Source organism: Cebus imitator, unplaced genomic scaffold (assembly GCF_001604975.1).
Source record: "Cebus imitator isolate Cc_AM_T3 unplaced genomic scaffold, Cebus_imitator-1.0 Scaffold28, whole genome shotgun sequence".
NCBI classification, from domain to species: domain Eukaryota; kingdom Metazoa; phylum Chordata; class Mammalia; order Primates; family Cebidae; genus Cebus; species Cebus imitator.
The window spans coordinates 8,409,563-8,427,330 of NW_016107343.1; the positions used below are offsets into that span (position 1 = coordinate 8,409,563).

Here is a 17,768-nt window from a genome sequence, read left to right on the forward strand (position 1 = left end):
TTACTTCCAAAACATTTCTAAAGGGCACAAAGTCTAGCTGAGAGATGAGGAAACTGAGGCATAGGGATTTCAGAGGCTCAGTCCAGATGGCAGGGGAAGTTCTGCTCAGCGTGCATATACTAGACACACCTTCAGGTTATTGTAGCAATTGAAATTCTCTTGTTGAAGGTTTCCTTGTGTGGTAAAGCAGCAAGAGCCTGGATTTATTTGACCCTCTGTCTTATGAGGAGCCCCCAGGCACTTTACAGCTGTTATTTTTTACTTGGTTGATTTCCCCTCAACGAACTCCAATCCTGTACAGAGAACGTGGAACATCGAAATATTATAAAGATAAAGGTAATAGGAGAATTGGGGGAGACAAGGGGAAAGAATAAAAAACACCAGTTTCTTATCCTGTTATGCTGTGTATTAAATATATCTGATCCACCAAGATTCAAATATACCAGCTGAATTCTTTGCCTTGTAGCAGATTCACCATGGATATATAATTTTTCTTTTGAGTAGTGGGCTCCTCTGATAATGGCAGCACATTACATTTTGATCAGCATGCAACTTTTCATCTCATTTCCAAATTGAGTCACCCATATAGACAATCAATTGGTCTTTCACATTAGTGACAAATAGAAATTGATGACTTTCTCCTTCATTTGTCACCTAGAGGGTGAATATAGAAGGATTCCTAGGACATAAATCTCTCCCCTGGTGACCATCTTAGGGATGCTGTGTCTTTCTTATTCATGTCTGTATCCCCAGAGTCTAGTACAGTGCCTGGCCCACAGTAGTGGTCTTAGTAAATGTTTGCTAAATGAATTACCTGTGGCAAGTTTTGAATTTAGAGCTGACCCATCAGTTTGCAAACGCCTCTTCCCCCAGGAATTGGTCAAGGTTTAAAAATGCCAACCAATGTTATTGTCAGCCCATTAAATATATAATTAGAAGAGTAAATATTTTACCAAAAGAAAAAAAAAGTCCGCGTGTGTGTCTGCACAGACTTGTGCTTATGTAAGGCCATCTCTCCTCTCCTCCTTGGTCCTCCCCTGCCACCAACACATTTTGGGGGGTTGAGGGAGGTGTGGCTGTAGGGAAAGAGAGATCCAGGCTGGCATGCTGTTGTGTCGTCCATCTTCCCTTGGTCTTCAGGAGCACCACACAGGGTGCTTTGGGGATGTTTATTCTCTCTTTCGCCCTTTCCAGAACCCATCGTGCACTTCATCCATAGTCTCTTCTGCTGAGAAGTTAGAGATGAATTAGGCCTAGATATTCCATTTTACAGATAAGAAATCCTGGGCTCCCAACAGGTGAAATGAATTGGTGAATGCCCTTTTGGCAGCACCCAGGACTCCTGACTCCCAACTGCCTGGGTGACATCTGTGCCATGGTTTGTAGTGTATAGCGTGTTCTTACACACATTAATTCTGTTTCCTCAGTGCCCTGCGAGGCAGGTTGACGTGAACACATCTTGTGGAGAGGAGCCTGAGGCTCCCAGGTTTGTGACTTGCCCAGGCTTACAGAGGTGAGTGGTCAGGGAAGAGGAAGATGGTCACATCAAAGGGGGTGGACTGAGAAGCATCTGAGGACAGCGTTGGGGCCAGGTCCTGAATAGCCTGCTGGCAGTGTGTTTTTGACAAGTGAGATCTGAATGCCACCAGGAGCCAGTGTGCTGAGGCATGGGGCCTCACAAAATCAGGTAATTCATTTAGCGAACATTTACTAAGCCCACTACTGTGGGCCAGGCACTGTGCTAGACTCTGGGAATACAGACATGAATAAGAGTTTAGAGCAAAGAGAAAAAGCGCTTAGGTAATGGCAGCAAGCATTCATAAGTTTTGCTTATTTATTTATTTATTTATTTATTGAGATGGAGTCTCACTCTGTCACCAGGCTGGAGTGCAGTGGTGTGATCTCGGCTCACTGCAACCTCTGCCTCCTAGGTTCAAGCGATTCTCCTGCCTCAGCCTCCCGAGTAGATGGGCCCACAACACATCCAGCTAATTTTTATATTTTCAGTAGAGACAGGGTTTTACCATGCTGGCCAGGATGCTCTTGATCTCTTTACCTCATGATCTACCCGCCTTGGCCTCCCAAAGTGCTGGAATTACAGGTGTAAGCTACCGTGCCCGGCCTCTACTATTTTGTTTTCTTAAGCATATTGTGATTGATCGCTGGAAAGGATCCCACTGGCAGAAGTGTCAGGCATGAAGGGATGGAGCTGTTGTTTCGTATTTGAAGTCTTAGATAACAGTTGATTTCCATATCATTTTGGTATGTGGCTGCCTGTATTCATTTGTGCTAGAATGGCCTGGGTATCTCCAGGCTCTCAACAAATATTACAGCCTGATGGTATCTATTCGGTTGGATCGAGCACGTGGCCAGCGGACCTGACTGGCAGTATTGGATTCAACGGGACGAACATCTATTGAAAGAGTGATGGTGATATTTCATCAGAATTCAAAAACCTGTCTCCAGTTCTGTGAAGTCATTTACAAAAAATCTTGGGATGTGGAGTGAGTCACTAGCAAGCTCTATTTTGGTGGGGGGCGGGTGTTGGAGTGGAAATTATGGAAAGAGGTTTTGATTTCAAGTAAAAAAGTGTTTTCTAGGCAGATGGAATGGGCTTTTTTGGATGCCAAGGTCTCCATACCTGGAGATCGTCACAGATAGGTTGGACAGGGATATCAGCATCAAATGTGGTATTGGATTTGTTACCTCTAAGACTCATTCTGGTCTGGGATTTGGTGATACAATCTTTTCACCTTTGGTCTCTTCTCATCCTCTCATAGGGAGGCATTTCACTATTGTTGTGTCCACATTAATAGCCATTAACAAGAGCTTAGAATTGAGGCAACCATCTGCCTAATTTAAGCCATGACCCCATTTGGCTCCAATCCCTTGGATAAGCCAGGTAGGACATAAGAGCCCTGCTAATTCTTTTGTTCTGTTGATGTAGACCTGGGCTGTCCAGGTGCCTTCTTCCTCCCTGTAGCCACTGATGGCCGAGCTGGAGAAACACAGGCAATGTGGAAGCTGCTGCTAGACCTCAGCTGAGTGCCTGCGTGGGTGGGACGCGTGCGTGTGCATCGCCGGAGCCAGCACATCCCACTCACAGCCTCGCAGCTCGTCAGCAGGCAAGACAGTGGTCACACTTAGCTCTCATTAGTCTGGGTAAACAGGCACACGTTCCCTATCGGCTTTACGGGGGCTGGGGCTCGGCTAGGGGGAAAACGTGGGCAGCAGGGTGCTGCAGACAGCTGTCAGGCTACCCAGCAGTCCCTCCATGTCCCATTGGTGTATATTTCCTCCCATTGAGCTGAGATAAGGTGCTTGGGCAGCTCGTGTGGGCCCAGCCAGCGAGACCCAGTAAGCCCACACTGATGAGGAGTGGTGTGGAGAGGACACTGACCAGTCAGGCTCAGATGCGCATGCACTGGCAAACACAGTTCTCTGGCCGAGTAGACAGTGCCACTGTGCTGGACTCGGGAGGCACCGTGACTCAGTCTAATACCCAACCCTGACTAGGGGTCTCTGGAATTGAGATTCTATCTATCTGTTATGAGTATGACCTCTTTAGAAGAAAGGTTCATCATGTCTGTAGTCCCAGTTACTTGGGAGGCTGAGATGGAAGGATCACTTGAGTCCAGATGTTTGAGGCTGCAGTGAGCTATGGCAGCACCACTGCCCTCCATCCTGGGTGACAGAGTGAGACCCTGTCTCATAGATAGATACATAGATAGATAGATAGATAGATAGATCTGTAGGTAGGTAGGTAGATAGAGAGGTAGGTAGATAGATAAGTAGGTACATAGGTAGGTAGGTAGAGAGGCGGATAGAGAAAGAAAGAGGTAGGCAGACAGAGAGAGAGAGGTAGGCAGATGAAAGAAGGAAGGAAGGAAAGAAAGAAAAGAAAGAAAGAAAGAAAAAGAAAGAAAGAAAGAAAGTAGAAAGAGAGAAAAAAAAGGAAAGAAAAGAAACGAAAAGAGGCTTACCACTACCCCAGGGCAGCCATCAGCCCCAGCCCTTTACACTCCCATCACTCCCTATGTTTTGGGTGGGGAATCAGCCTCAGTGGGATTGACTGGTCATCTGGGGTAGTCCACGAGAGGGTTCCCCATGTCTCACTTGCCTCTCGGTCTCTTCCACTGGACTCACCCAGGTTCCTTCAGTGGCTTTTCATATGATTGAATAATGGAGTCAGATGTGTTGTGGGGAACACTGGAGTTGGCTCTCGGGAGGCTCTAGCATAGCGTGCTTATTAACACCAGGAGCGTGGGTTCTGGAACCAGGCTGCCGGGATATGAATCTGAGCTCCATCCTTTACTAGCTGTATGACCTTGGGGAAGAACAAAATTTCCCAGTGCCTCCATTTCTTCATCTATAACATGGGCTAATAGTAGTCCCTGTTTTATGCTTTTATGAGAATTCAGCAAGTTCTTTCATAGAAGTACTTAAGATGCTGTCAGGCAGACAGTTAAGTGCTCTGTAAGTACTACTGGGCCAGCCTGTCTCCATCTCTAGCCTTTACCTGCCCAGATCACTCTTCCCCATTCCTCCACCAAATCTTATCTTCCCTTTTTTAAAATCCTGCTTTAAACTCACCTTGTTCTAGGAGATGAGAATCCCCACCTTGTCTAAGGAACTTTTCCTTCCAAAGCATAGGTGTATGTGTGTGTTCACACACTCACGTGTGGGTTGCACTCTTTCTGGGCACTTACCCCCCCCCCCCCAGTTTCTGTACAGGCATTTTTTGAAAACTTGTGTGAATTCCATCTACCCTGGGAGGCCAAGAGCATCCTGAGGAGGGGAGCTCTGTCTTTCCTACCCTCTTAGCATGGTGGACTCTTCATATAGGAGCAGTTGTCCCAGGTATTGACTAATGGAGATGAATGATTCCCCCTTCTTAAAAACCTTCTTTGGCTGCTGGGCTCCCTATTTAATGGGCTCCCTATTTTTCTTCTTCCTTTCACAGCAAAGCTCTACAAAAGAATTGCCTATTCAAACTGTCTCCATTTCCTCTTTTCTCTTTCCATATCAATAAGACCCTCTCCAACCAAACCCTCAGTCCCGAGCATTGTTGCCCAGATTGCTAAATCCAGTGATCAGTTCCCAGGCACCAACTTACTGGACTTAACAGCGGCATTTGACATAGTCTTTTCCTCCCTCTGCCTTGAAACACTTTTTCACTTAGCTTCCAGACCACATCCCATCTCGTTCTTGCCCTGTTTCTGGCCATTCCTTCTCAGTCTCCTTTGCCTGTTGCTCCTCATCTCTTAATCTCTAAAGATGGATGTGCCTCAGGGCCCAGGCCTGAAACCTCTTCTCTGTGTATGCCTACTCCTGTGGTGATCTAACGCAGTCCTAGAGCTTTAAATGCATCTGTATGCTTATGACTCTCTCATCTCATCCCCAGCTCTGACTCTTCTCCACAACTCCAGGCTCATCCCCACTGGGATGTCTAACAGAAACCCAAATTTGGCATGTCCACAATTGAGTTCTTGATTGTCCCCTCCATGCCTGCTTCTCCTGCTGTCTTCCTCCCACTTCATAAATGGTAATGCCATTCTATTTACGTAGACAGGCTCCAAACCTTCGAGTCATCCCTGATCTCACCTTTCTCTGATACCCACACCCTTTCTATCAGCAGTCCTGTTGGCTCTGCCTTCCAAGCACATCTAGTACAACCCAACTGCTTCTCACCACCTCAGCAGGTGCTTCTCTTTTGCAAGCCAGTAATATTTCACCCTGGATTACTGCAAACCTTTCTGGTTAGTTTCCCTGCCTCTTTCTTGCCCTCTCACTTTTCGTTCTCAAATTGGCAGCAAAAATGACTCTTTTAAGATGTAAGTTGGATTGTGTCAGTCCTCTGCTCCAGTCCTCTGCTGACTTCCTATGTCAGAATAAAAGATGGAGTCCTCACAGTGGTCCACAGGGCCATCTATGAACTGCCCTTTATTCTGGTGAATTTTATTGTCATTTCCTATCACCCTGCCTCTCACTCATGCCCCAGCCCCAGCTCCACTGCTTTCTTTGCTTTTCCTCAAATGCACCAAGTGTGCTTCTACCCCAGGATCCCTTGCATCTGCTGTGCTGTCTGCCTGGAACACACCTCACTTGGATATCTGCATGGTTCACTCTCTTATGCCATGCAGGTCATGCCCTGACCATCCTTTAGCCCTTCCTTTGCCCCTGACATTTTCTGTCCTTCTCTGCTTTCTTTTTCTTTTCTATTCTTTCTTTCTTTTTAAATTATACTTTAAGTTCTTTGATACATGTGCAGAATGTGCAGGTTTGCTACACAGGTATACATGTGCCATGGTGGTTTGTTACACCATCAACTTGTCATCTACATTAGATATTTCTCCTAATGCTATCCCTCCCCTTGTCCCCCAGCTCTTGAAGGCCCCAGTGTGTGATATTCCCCTCCCTGTGCCCATATGTTTTCATTGTTCAACTCCCACTTATGAGTGAGAACATGCAGTGTCTGGTTTTCCATTCCTTTGTTAGTTTTCTGAGAATGATGGTTTCCAACTTCATCCATGTCCCTGCAAAGGACATGAACTCATTCTTTTTTATGACTGCATAGTATTCCATGGTGCACATGTGCCACATTTTCTTCATCAGGTCTATCACTGATGGGCATTTGAGTTGGTTGCAAGTCTTTGCTATTGTGTGTAGTGCTGTAGTAAACATACATGTGCATGTGTCTTTATAGTCGAATGATTTATAATCCTTTGGATATATACTCAGTAATGGGATTGCTGGTCAAATGGTATTTCTAGCTCTAGATCCTTGAGGAATCGCCACACTGTCTTCTGCAATGGTTGAACTAATTTACACTCCCACCAACAGTGTAAAAGCGTTCCTGTTTCTCCACATCCTTTCCAGCATCTGTTGTTTCCTAACTTTTTAATGATCACCATTCTAAATGGCATGAAATGGTATCTCATTGTGGTTTTGATTTGCATTTCTCTAATGACCAGTGATGATGAACTTTTTTTTCATATGTTTATTGGCCACATAAATGTCTTCTTTTGAAAAGTGTCTGTTCATATCCTTTGCCCACTTTTTGATGTTTTTTTTTTCTTGTAAGTTTGTTTAAGTTCCTTGTAGATTCTGGATATTAGCCCTTTGTCAGATGGATAGATTGCAAGCATTTTCTCCCATTCTGTAGGTTGCCTGTTCACTCTGATGATAGTTTCTTCTGCTGTGCAGAAGCTCTTTAGTTTAATTAGATCCCATTTGTCAATTTTGGCTTTTGTTGCAGTTGCCTTCAGTGTTTTAGTCATGAAGTCTTTGCCTATGCCTATGTCTGAATGGTATTGCCTAGGTTTTCTTCTAGGGTTTTTATGGTTTTAGGTCTTACATTTAAATCTTTAATCCATCTTGAGTTAATTTTTGTATAAGGTGTAAGGAAGGGGTCCAGTTTCAGCTTTCTGCATATGGCTAGCCAGTTTTCTCAACACTGCTTATTAAATAGGGAATCCTTTCCCCATTGCTTGTTTTTGCCATGCTTGTTTAAGATCAGATAGTTATAGATGTGTGGTGTTATTTCTGAGGCCTCTGTTCTGTTCCATTGGTCTATATATCTGTTTTGGTACCAGTACCATGCTGTTTGGTTACTGTAGCCTTGTAGTATAGTTTGAAGTCAGGTAGTATGATGCCTCCAGCTTTGTTCTTTTTGCTTAGGATTGTCTTGGCTATACAGGGTCTTTTTTGGTTCCACATGAAATTTAAAGCAGTTTTTCTTTTCTAATTCTGTGAAGAAAGTCAATGGTAGCTTGATGGGAATAGCACTGAATCTGTAAATTATTTTGGGCAGTATGGCCATTTCCATGATATTGATTCTTATAAGCATGGAACGTTTTTCCATTTGTTTGTGTCCCCTCTTATTTCCTTGAGCAGTTGTTTGTAGTTCTTCTTGAAGGTCCTTGACATCCTTGTAAGTTGTATTCCTAAGTATTTTGTTCTCTTTGTAGCAATTGTGAATGCGAGTTTACTCATGATTTGGTTCTCTGTTTGTCTATTATTGGTGTATAGCAATGCTTGTGATTTTTGCACATTGATTTTTTTTTTTTATCCTGAGACTTTGCTGAAGTTGCTTATCAGCTTAAGGAGTTTTTGGGCTGAGATGATGGGGTTTTCTAAATATACAATCATGTCATCTGCAAACAGAGACAGTTTGCCTTCCTCTCTTCCTATTTGAATACCCTTGATTTCTTTCTCTTGCCTGATTGCCCTGGCCAGAACTTCTAATACTATGTTGAATAGGAGTGGTGAGGGAGGGCAGCATTGTCTTGTGCCAGTTTTCAAAGGGAGTGCTTCCAGCTTTTGCTCATTGGGTGTGATACTGGCGGTGGGACCATCCTCTAGCCCTTCCTCTGCCCCTGACACTTTCTGTCCTTCTTCTCTGTTTTATTTTTCTATAACATTCATCATCATCTGACATATGGGTCCCATTGTTTATTGTCTGAATCTTCCCATGGGGAAAAACTCTTTGTTTTGTTCTCTGCTGTATCCCCAGCACATAAGACTGAGTGCTTGGCATATAGTAGGTGCCCATTAAATATCTACTGAATGAATGAATTATGCAGACCCAAGGGAGGTCCCAAGGGAGCTTTAAATTTGAAAGGTTTTGAAAGGCAGAGATGGGCGGTCTCATGGACAGAGGCAGCCCTTAACAAGTGCTCCTTGCCGAGGACAGTGCAGTGATGCTCCTGGCTCCCTGTCCCCATATTCTCTGATCCCTGCAGCCAAACCCCAGGCCCTGAGGCAGACTTTTTCCTGTTCAGAGGAAGCCCAAGCCATCAGTTTAATGACTCAGCATCAACCTGAGTTGGTCTTCCATTGTCCCTCAGGCTCTTGGCGTATAGTTCACCAGCACTTGTGCTTCCCCTGTAGTGCCTAAGTCTTCTCATCAGGTCTGAAACTTCACTTTGGTGCTCTAACTGTGCCCAAGCTCCTCTGGGACTATGGTCAGACCTTCCTTGTCTCAGTCTTGTAGGAGCCTGGAGACCTGAACCTGGACCTAGCATCTCAGCTGGGATTGCTTCGGACCTCCAGCTCTTTCCTGAAACTGTCATTGTTGGTGGTTTCAGGAAACTGGAGGAGCCTTGACCAGTTCTGGCTGTTTGCTTTTTCTTAGATTCACAAAATCTACATGATGGCTGGGACCTCAGATAGTTCATTCCTAATTTGAATTATTCTGACCGTTGGTTTTTCTTTCTATTGAGCCTGACTCTATCTCTCTGTACCTACTGTTCTAGCTCTGCCTTTCCCTTGGGGCTGTACAGAATAGGCCTGGTGCTCTTCTCTGTGATGGCCCCTCTGAGACCCACAACACTATCATTTTATGACTCCTAGAATCTTCTTTCTTCCAGAGATGTACCATTAGTGACTTTGATGCTTCCTTTCATCTCATGGTTTGGATCCAATTCATCAACCTGGTCACTCTCCTCCAAATGAGTTTTCTTTTTTTCTCCATCCTAGTCAGGATATGATCCCCCAAATCAGAGGCAAGCACACTTTTCACCTGCTTTTCATCCACCAGAGACACCTGCTCCAGCCTGGTGGGGATCTGGCCTCTAGGTTCAGAGCCCCTTGTTTATCCCATTCCCACTCAGCCCCAGCCCTGGCTGGCCAATCTTCCGGTTAAAGAGAGCCAATCTAGATATTGACACGTGCCTGTAAAATGCACCCCACCACCAGCCCTTGCTCTACATAGATTGGGCTTTGCTGTCAATACCCAGAGCCCAGGCTGCTCTTTGAAACCCCTGCAGCAGGTTGCCCCAGTGTCTAAAGATCACTGCATTCAGGGGCCAGATGCTGGGAGCTTCCCTAAGTGAAATCACCTTCCTTGGCTTCCTCCAAGCTGTGCTGTTCCCATCCATTCTAGGACATGGTCTTTCAAGCACGGAGTGACACAGATTGGGGAGGGAATGCCACTTCTCTGGGAACACTTGTAAATTTCCCCTAGCGGCAGGGATCTAACAACATGAGACTTTGAGCTTTCAGCTCACAGATGAAAGAACAGGGATTTTCCCAGTGATGACAGAAAAGGGAAATATATCGCCTTGGGGGCCCCAGCAGGAATCTCTGTCATGGAGCTGCTCCAGGGATGCACCAACCCCAAGCGTGAGTAGGATTGCAATGGGTGGCTCCAGACTCAGCCACCCAGAAATCTCAGGCTTGCAGCCTGGAGAAGAGGGAGAACTTTCCAAAGGCCGCAGGTAAGGAATTTTCCTTGCATCTCCTGGAGTTGCTGGAGTTTCTGAAATTAAAAGGGCCTTAATCTGGAAATGATGATTGAATGTCAGTTTCCCCTGTAGAGTCAATTTGGAAAACCTAAAGCACTAAAGGAATTACATTTGCTAAATGGAAGTAAGGAGTTGGTGGAGATGAAATTGGATGTACATAAGTGAAATCATCTGTGGATTGCCCCCTTTGGCGCCTTACCTTTATTTAACCAATCTCTTCTTCATCTGCTATAGGAATGATCTTCCAGAGAGCATGATGGCCCCTGGGAGGGGAGGCAGGGCTACCTTCTCTGGGAGAGTTGCTGCAGTTGGCTTATAGTTGCAGCCTGGGTGGGATCTCCCTTCTGGGTCTGGACATATCATGGAATATGTCTGGCTTTGAATCTAAAATATGTGTGCCTGAATCCCACTTAGTAGCCAAGTGCCTATAGGCAAATTACTCATTCCATTCTCACACTCAATTTTCCATCTTTGAACTGGAGATAACAGAGCTTATCCTTAATTGTTGCATTAATTGAGAGGATATAGGTGAAGTAGCATGCACAGTGTGTGGCATATAATAAATATTAGTTAGTTTTTATTTTTTTGTTTCTTTAAAAAAATAGTAATTTGCTCAATAGTAATTTGCAAGCAACTGGATGGCATCATAGGGTAGTGAGCAGGTATGGGCTTTATTCATGTACAAACCTGCAATTGAACGGTAATTTCAGCATGTGATCTTGGGCAAATTATTTGGTCTCTGTCTCTTACTATGAAATGTGGACAATAATACTCACCTTATAGGATTGTTGAGGTTTACATGAGCTAATGTATGAAAAATAGCCAGGACGGTGCCTGACAGTAGGAAGTTCATAAATAATAGTTATTGTCAATAGTACTACCATAATTAATATCACTGTAGTTTTCCGTTGCTGCCATGACAAATGTTCACAAACTTAGTGGCTTAAATAAGACAAAATTATGATCTTATAGCCTGTAGGTCAGAAGTCTTAACTGAGCTAAAGCTTTTATCGGGGTTGCATTCCTACCTGGAGGCTCCAGGAGAGAACCTGCTCATTTGGGTTGTTGACAGAATTCATTTCCTTGTGGTTACAGAATCAGGGTCCCCGTTTTCTTGCTGGCTGTCAGCTGAGAGCCATTCCCAGCTTCTCGAGGCCACTGCATCCCCTGGCTCCATCTTCCTCTTCCACCATTTTCAAGGCCAGCAATGGTGGGTTGAGTCCTTACCTCACAGCTCACTGAGCTCAGCTGGGAAAGGTTCTCCAATCTTAAGGACTCATGGGATTTGATTAAATCTCCCAGGATAATCCAGGACCATCTCCCTGCCTGAAGATCTGTAACCTTACTCATTTGCAAAGTCCCTTTTGCCATATGTCTTAGTCCGTTTTGTGTCTCTATAAAAGAGCACCCAAGGCTGGGTAATTTATAAAGAAAAGAGGTTTATTAGGTCGTAGTTCTTCAGGCTGGGAAGCTCCAGGGCATGGCTCTGGCTTCCAGTGAGAGCTTTCGTATTGCATCACAACATGGCAGAGAAGGTCAAAAGGGGAAGCAGTTTTGTGCAGAGGGAAAATCCTGAGGGGTGTCTTGGCTTTCTTTCTTTCTTTCTTTTTTTTTTTTTGAGATGAAGTCTTGCTGTCGTTGCCCAGGCTGGAGTGCAGTGACTCGATCTCGGCTCACTGCAACCTCCACCTCCTGGGTTCAAGTGATTCTCCTGCCTCAGCCTCCCGAGTAGCTGGGATTACAGGTACCTGCCACTACTCCTGGCTAATTTTTGTATTTTTAGTAGAGATGGGATTTCACCATGCTGGCCTCATCTTGAACTCCTGACCTCAGGTGATCTGCCCATCTCGGCCTCCCAAAGTGATGGGATTACAGGCATGAGCCACCGCACCCGGCAGGTGTCTTGGCTTTCTAACAACCCACTCTCTTGGGAACAAATCCATTCCTGCAATAAATAATCCTGTCACTTGAGAGCAAGAACTCATTCACTCCCGAACAGCACCAAGCCATTCATAAGGGATCCACCCCCACAACCCAAACACCTCCGGCAGCCCTCACCTCCCAGCACTGCCACACGAGGGATAAAATTTCAACATGAGTTTGATGGGGACAAACAAACCATGGCCAAACCATAGCACGATGGAAGGTAATGCATTTGCAGGGACTGGGTTTCATGATGTGGGCACCTGTGAGGGCCACTGTTCCTCCTACAACAACCGTTCTTCTCATGTGGGAGGCTAAGCTTCCAGAAAGCCTTCTCATGAGCACTTCCATATGCAGGGACTTCGCACTTGGAAACTGTCTCTACCTCGATCCTTGGCCCAAGTTATCCTACTCCTGTTACCATCAACCATTCTGCACAAGAACCAGGCAGCCCAGAGCACCGAAGCTGATGCTTTTATTTTCAGTGGACAGAGGGAACTGGACATGCTGACTCTTCCATTACTGTAACTGAGATTATGCCACCAGGGACGAGACAGCTAGGAAGAGGCCGTGTAACAGGAAGTATTTTATCACATTGATTTAGTAATCTCGCCGCTCCTAACATGTCAGGGCACTGAAGGAATAGCCTGTGAGCTGAATGTGATCTGAGGCTGCGTCACATGGGCTCTGCTGGGCTCTGCTCAAAATGATGTGTTTATTTCCTGCCATGGGGCCTAGAGAAAATAACGTCCCGCCACAGTCCCAGCAGACTGTCTCTTATTCTGCCTGCCATCCTCCCAGAAGGGCACAGATCTATGTGTGCTTTAAGAAGCAATGTGATGTAGGAGAGTACCGCCGTGTGTGAAGAATGAGAACACCTAGGATCTGAAGCTGGTCCTGCCTTTTCCTCTGTCCCTGGTACTTACTTAATACTGATAATGCCCTGTTTAGGGCTCAGCTCTATGGAAAATACAAAGAAATAGGATATTTTGTTGGTACGTGTTCTAAATGTGAAAAGGCCAGACTCTCAGATATGAAGGAACTAGAGGACAATACAAAATAAGGAACTATTAAGTGCTGGGACATCAGGTCTAGAGTTAGGCAGTGGTGACTGTGGTGGTCCAGGGACCGTGGGGACATTGCCCTTTTGTGCTTCCTTTTCCCTGCTAGATGTCTATTTTGTTGCCACCTAGAGCACAGTGAGTGAGAGGGCAGTGGACCATCCCTTTAAGGAGCTGTACATCACAGGAGAGGGGATGACATTCATGTTTATTGAGCACCTACTGTACCTATCACTTCTACAAGTTATATGAATTAATTTTTACTATACAGCCTCCAGAGGTAGGTTTGATAATGTCTGCTGTTTGGGTATGGAAACTGAGGTGTGAAGAGACCAAGGTCACCCATGCAGAACATGGAAGATGCTGGATTTGAGCCTGACTCCCCTGGCGCCAACCCTGTGCTCTGTCCATTACACTAGGCACCTCCTTACTGTGCTCCCCTCTGCAGAGACCCTGAGGCCTCTGACCAGTGCCTTGTGGCTCTGGAGGTGCAAGAGAAGGTAGGTGTGACTGAGGTCTGCCCAAGACCCATGGGACAACCTCAGTTTCTTTGGGGCAGACCCCACACATCATCCCCCTTCTTGTCCCCATTTCTGCTGGTTATCTTTGCAGACACTTGAGAGAGAGAAATTAATTTAAAATGGAACCACAGGAGTAGTGCTAAAGGAACCTCTAGGTTAAAATTGAGAACAGAGCCTGTGGTGCTCAGAGGGGCCAAGTGTGCATGCTGGCTTTATTTATAGTCGCTTATTTATTAGATTCCAAATGATGTTTAACCAGAAATCATATGGCAGTGATCTTTGATTACTTATGTGGCTAATGGCTGAACATATATTATTATTGCTATTTATTCAGCTAGCTAAATGCACCGGGTGCTTCTCTTTCAGGAAAGCACCAATGGGAGGGGCCAGAATAGAGAAATGGTTTGACTGGTGGTCCTATAGACCAGGCCAGGGGCCCCACCAGAAGGCCCCCCCCCGCCCACACGCACACAGAGATGGAGTCTTGCTCTGCCTCCCAGGCTGGAGTGCAGTGGTGTGATCACAGCTTACTGCAAACTCTGCCTCCCTGGTTCAAGCGATCCTTCTGCCCTGGCCTCCTGAGTAGCTGGGATTACAGCTATATGACACCATACCCTGCTAATTTTGTGTATTTTTAGTAGAGACGGGGTTTCACCATGTTGGCCAGGCTAGTCTTGAACTCCTGACCTCATGATATGCCCGTCTCGGCTTCTCAAAAGTGCTGGGATTACAGGCGTGAGCCACCATACCCAGCCCAGGTTATTATTATTATTTTCTAAAGAGCCAGTCCTTAAAATAGAGGGAGTGGGGGTGGGAGTGGAGAGAACACCCTAAAAGGAAAGATGAGTTTGAGAGAAGAGTTGGGGCTTCTGGAGCTAGAAATACTATAAATATTATTATTTATAATAATAGAGATAAAGAGTAGCAACATTTATTCAGTATTTATTATGTGCCAGACCCTATGCTAAATGCTGTTCAAAATGATTAATCCTGCCATCACTTCCATTTCATAGATGAAAAACCAGAGGCTCAGAGAAATTTGTAACTTAACTGGTGTTCAAATCCGAGCCTTGTCTGCCTCTGGAGAGACCACATGTCCATTATACTGCCCTGCCCTCCATCAAAGCCAGTGTCCTTCTCCTCTTTTGGTTAAGGTGAACTTTTTAAGTGAATAGCCCAAGGAAAGAATGGAAAACCTAGTGCCCCTGGAGCCCTGGAAGGAGTATGGAGAATGGCGCTCATGGCTTCTATGTTCTTTTCCCCAGTGCTTTGCAGCCTACTCAGAATGAGCTGCCAGTGGTCCCTGGAGCATGGCCCATGCAGAGCCATCTAATATAAGCTTGGGGCAGGCCCCTCAGGGTGGGACAGGGCATGCAATGGGGCCTCCCTGTCTAAGCCCAAATTGCGTGGCAGGCAGGGTGTCTGCCTAGAGTTGTGATGGTGCAGGGAGAGGCTGGGCAGTGCCAGGGCCGGAGGCACCAAGATGGGAACCTGTAGTGTCTCTACCCTCCAGACACATGAAAAGAGCAAGGACCCTCCTGGCAGGGAGGACTTGTCTAACTGAACCTCCTTTGCCCACCTCAGACATGCTAACGCCTGGGCTCTCTCATGCCTCCCGTCCTCACTTTCTCAGTTCTGTCTTTGCAGGAGAAAGCTCAAACTTGTGGGCATGGGAAGGCTTTGCAGGCAGGCTGCAGATGAACCAGGTGGCTTCATCTTTCAACATCACTCCCCATCCCTGTCCCTACCATAAACACTCAACGCCCATGCATTCTGTACTGCGGACACTGGAGTCTCTAAAACATCCTTGCCTCTCACATCGCGGGGCCTTCGTTGCCTCCACTGCCTGAAAAACTCTTCTTCTTGCCTGCCCGGCAGAATTTCATTCACCATTCAAGGCCTTGCTTATATGTGACCTCCAGCTCTGAGGGTCCTTCTCTGATGGACCTTTCTTTCTTTTTTTTTTTTTTTTCTGGGAATGGAGTCTTACTCTGTCACTCAGGCTGGAGTGCAGTGGCATGATCTTGGCTCACTGCAACCTCCGCCTCCTGGGTTCAAGCGATTCTCCTGCCTCAGCCTCCCGAGTAGCTGGGACTACAGCCGTGCTCCAGCATGCCCAGCTAATTTTTGTATTTTTTTAGTAGAGACAGGGTTTTGCCATGTTGGCCAGGCTGGTCTTGAGCTCCTGACCTCAGGTGATCCACCCTCCGTAGCTTCCCAAACTGCTGGGATTATAGGCGTGAGCCACTGCGCCCGGCCTCATGGTCCTTTCCGTCTCCTCTCAGAGTGAATCTCTTCTTCTTTGGGGCTCCAGTGCCACCACATGGGTGACTGCACCTCAGCCTCACCCACATGGCATAGTGACGTGAGTTTCAGCGCAAGTCTCTCAAGGCAAAGACTATGTCTCATTACCTCTGACTCCCTCGGCCTTGCTCACAGTAGGTGTTCAATAAACGTTGGTCAAGTGAATGTAGGAATGACTCATTCTTATTCTGGGCTGCTGTGGAAAAGGTGTTTGTTTCAATTGGGGCCACATACTCACTGGCTTTGAAAATGGGGACATCAGGGCAGGAAACAGGGACTAAATGAGCTAAGTTACACAACGTGAAGTAGGACAGCAAAGCACCTGGAACGTGCTGGGTGGAGGCATAGGGAGCTGGGAACTGGCTGTTTGTCTTTGAGTCTGGAAGAGAGGAGAAAGAGACCTTGGCCATTACCAAAGAAGGATTTCAGGGGCTCTTTCTAAGGACCCTCTCCTCCCTGTAACACCAACGCTGAGTCTCTGGCCTTTTCAGTTACAGCAAAATATACTGCAGGCAGCCACCGACCTTTAGCAAAAGGACTGTGTGTGCTTGGCTCCATAACACAGGGACCCCTGCACTGCCAGGCCCTGATGCCTGACTCCACCCAAGGAAGACCACCCCATGAACAGGTCTGGGTGGCCTCGGGCCTTTTCGCCTTTGTACCTCAGTCCTTGGTGCCCTTCCCTGCAGACACAGCCAGTGGCTGCCTGGGCTTTAGCCAGATGTCAGGAGACTCCAAGACAGGATGATCAAAGAGGAAGGGATCCAGGAAGGAAGAGGAGAAAGCACTGGGGGAAGGAGCCAGGGAGGATCGGTGACCAGGAAAGCTCAGGGTACAGGAGGGAAGCATAGGAGGTGAGTGAGTCCTGGGCTCTCAGACTGTGGAATTTGCAGGGCTCACGTCAGCTCTCCAAGCCTCCGTTTCCTCCTACTGTGGCCTCCGAGGTCCTGCCCAGCCTGGGATTCCATGTTTTTGTGTGGTTCGTCTCTCTGGAGGCTGCAACAGGGGCTGCACTTTCAGCCTCCCTTCTGTCCTCCTCCTCCGCTACTTTCCCTCCCTCTCTTCCTTTTGCCCCACTAAGTATTTAACTCTCCACCCTGGTCTAGATTATCTCCCGGTTAAGTGCCAGTCAGCTGCTGGCTGTCTGTTCACTCACTTTTATAGATGCGGTGAGGCACAGAGGCCAAGGCCTGATTTTGGAGAGGGAGCGTAATGAGAACAGAGAGCAGCGGCGGCCCACTTAGATTGGATTTTAATAAAGTTTCCAGCTAACCTAAATCATCCCCGTCACAGGCGACTCAACAGTCCCCCAGGCTGGGAACAGGCAGGAAGGGGCAGAATTGGGCTGGAGGGGGCAGAGATGGACAGAGCCCTGTTGGAGAGGAGGCGCTGTCTGTAGCCGAGGGTACCCCTTGACAGCAGGGGCAGGGCCATCTCAGAAGTGCTCCGGGTAAAGGCTCTCAGAGGGGAAGCATAATGCCTGCTCTTCCAGCAGCTGTTAATTAGTCACAGATGATGACATAATTCATAAAAATTAGCAATGATTTCCTTCATTGTGTTAATATCACCGGGCAGTAAAACTGCTGTTGAGGATGACTTTTCTCAGCATCGAGGAGCGAGATGTCAAGGAAAAAACAGCCCTCCCCGGAGCTGGAGGGAGGAAAGAAGGAAAACCGAGCTGGTGAGGCAGTGACAGGGGCAGTGATTTCCAA

General features: G+C 46.6%; 1 protein-coding gene across 2 annotated transcripts in view; it reads left to right on the forward strand.

The window, feature by feature from the left end:
• The window catches only part of GRIK4 (glutamate ionotropic receptor kainate type subunit 4), a 337,584-nt gene that overhangs the window by 10,354 nt on the left and 309,462 nt on the right, over positions 1 to 17,768 (forward strand). The gene's annotated exons all lie outside the window — the stretch shown is intronic.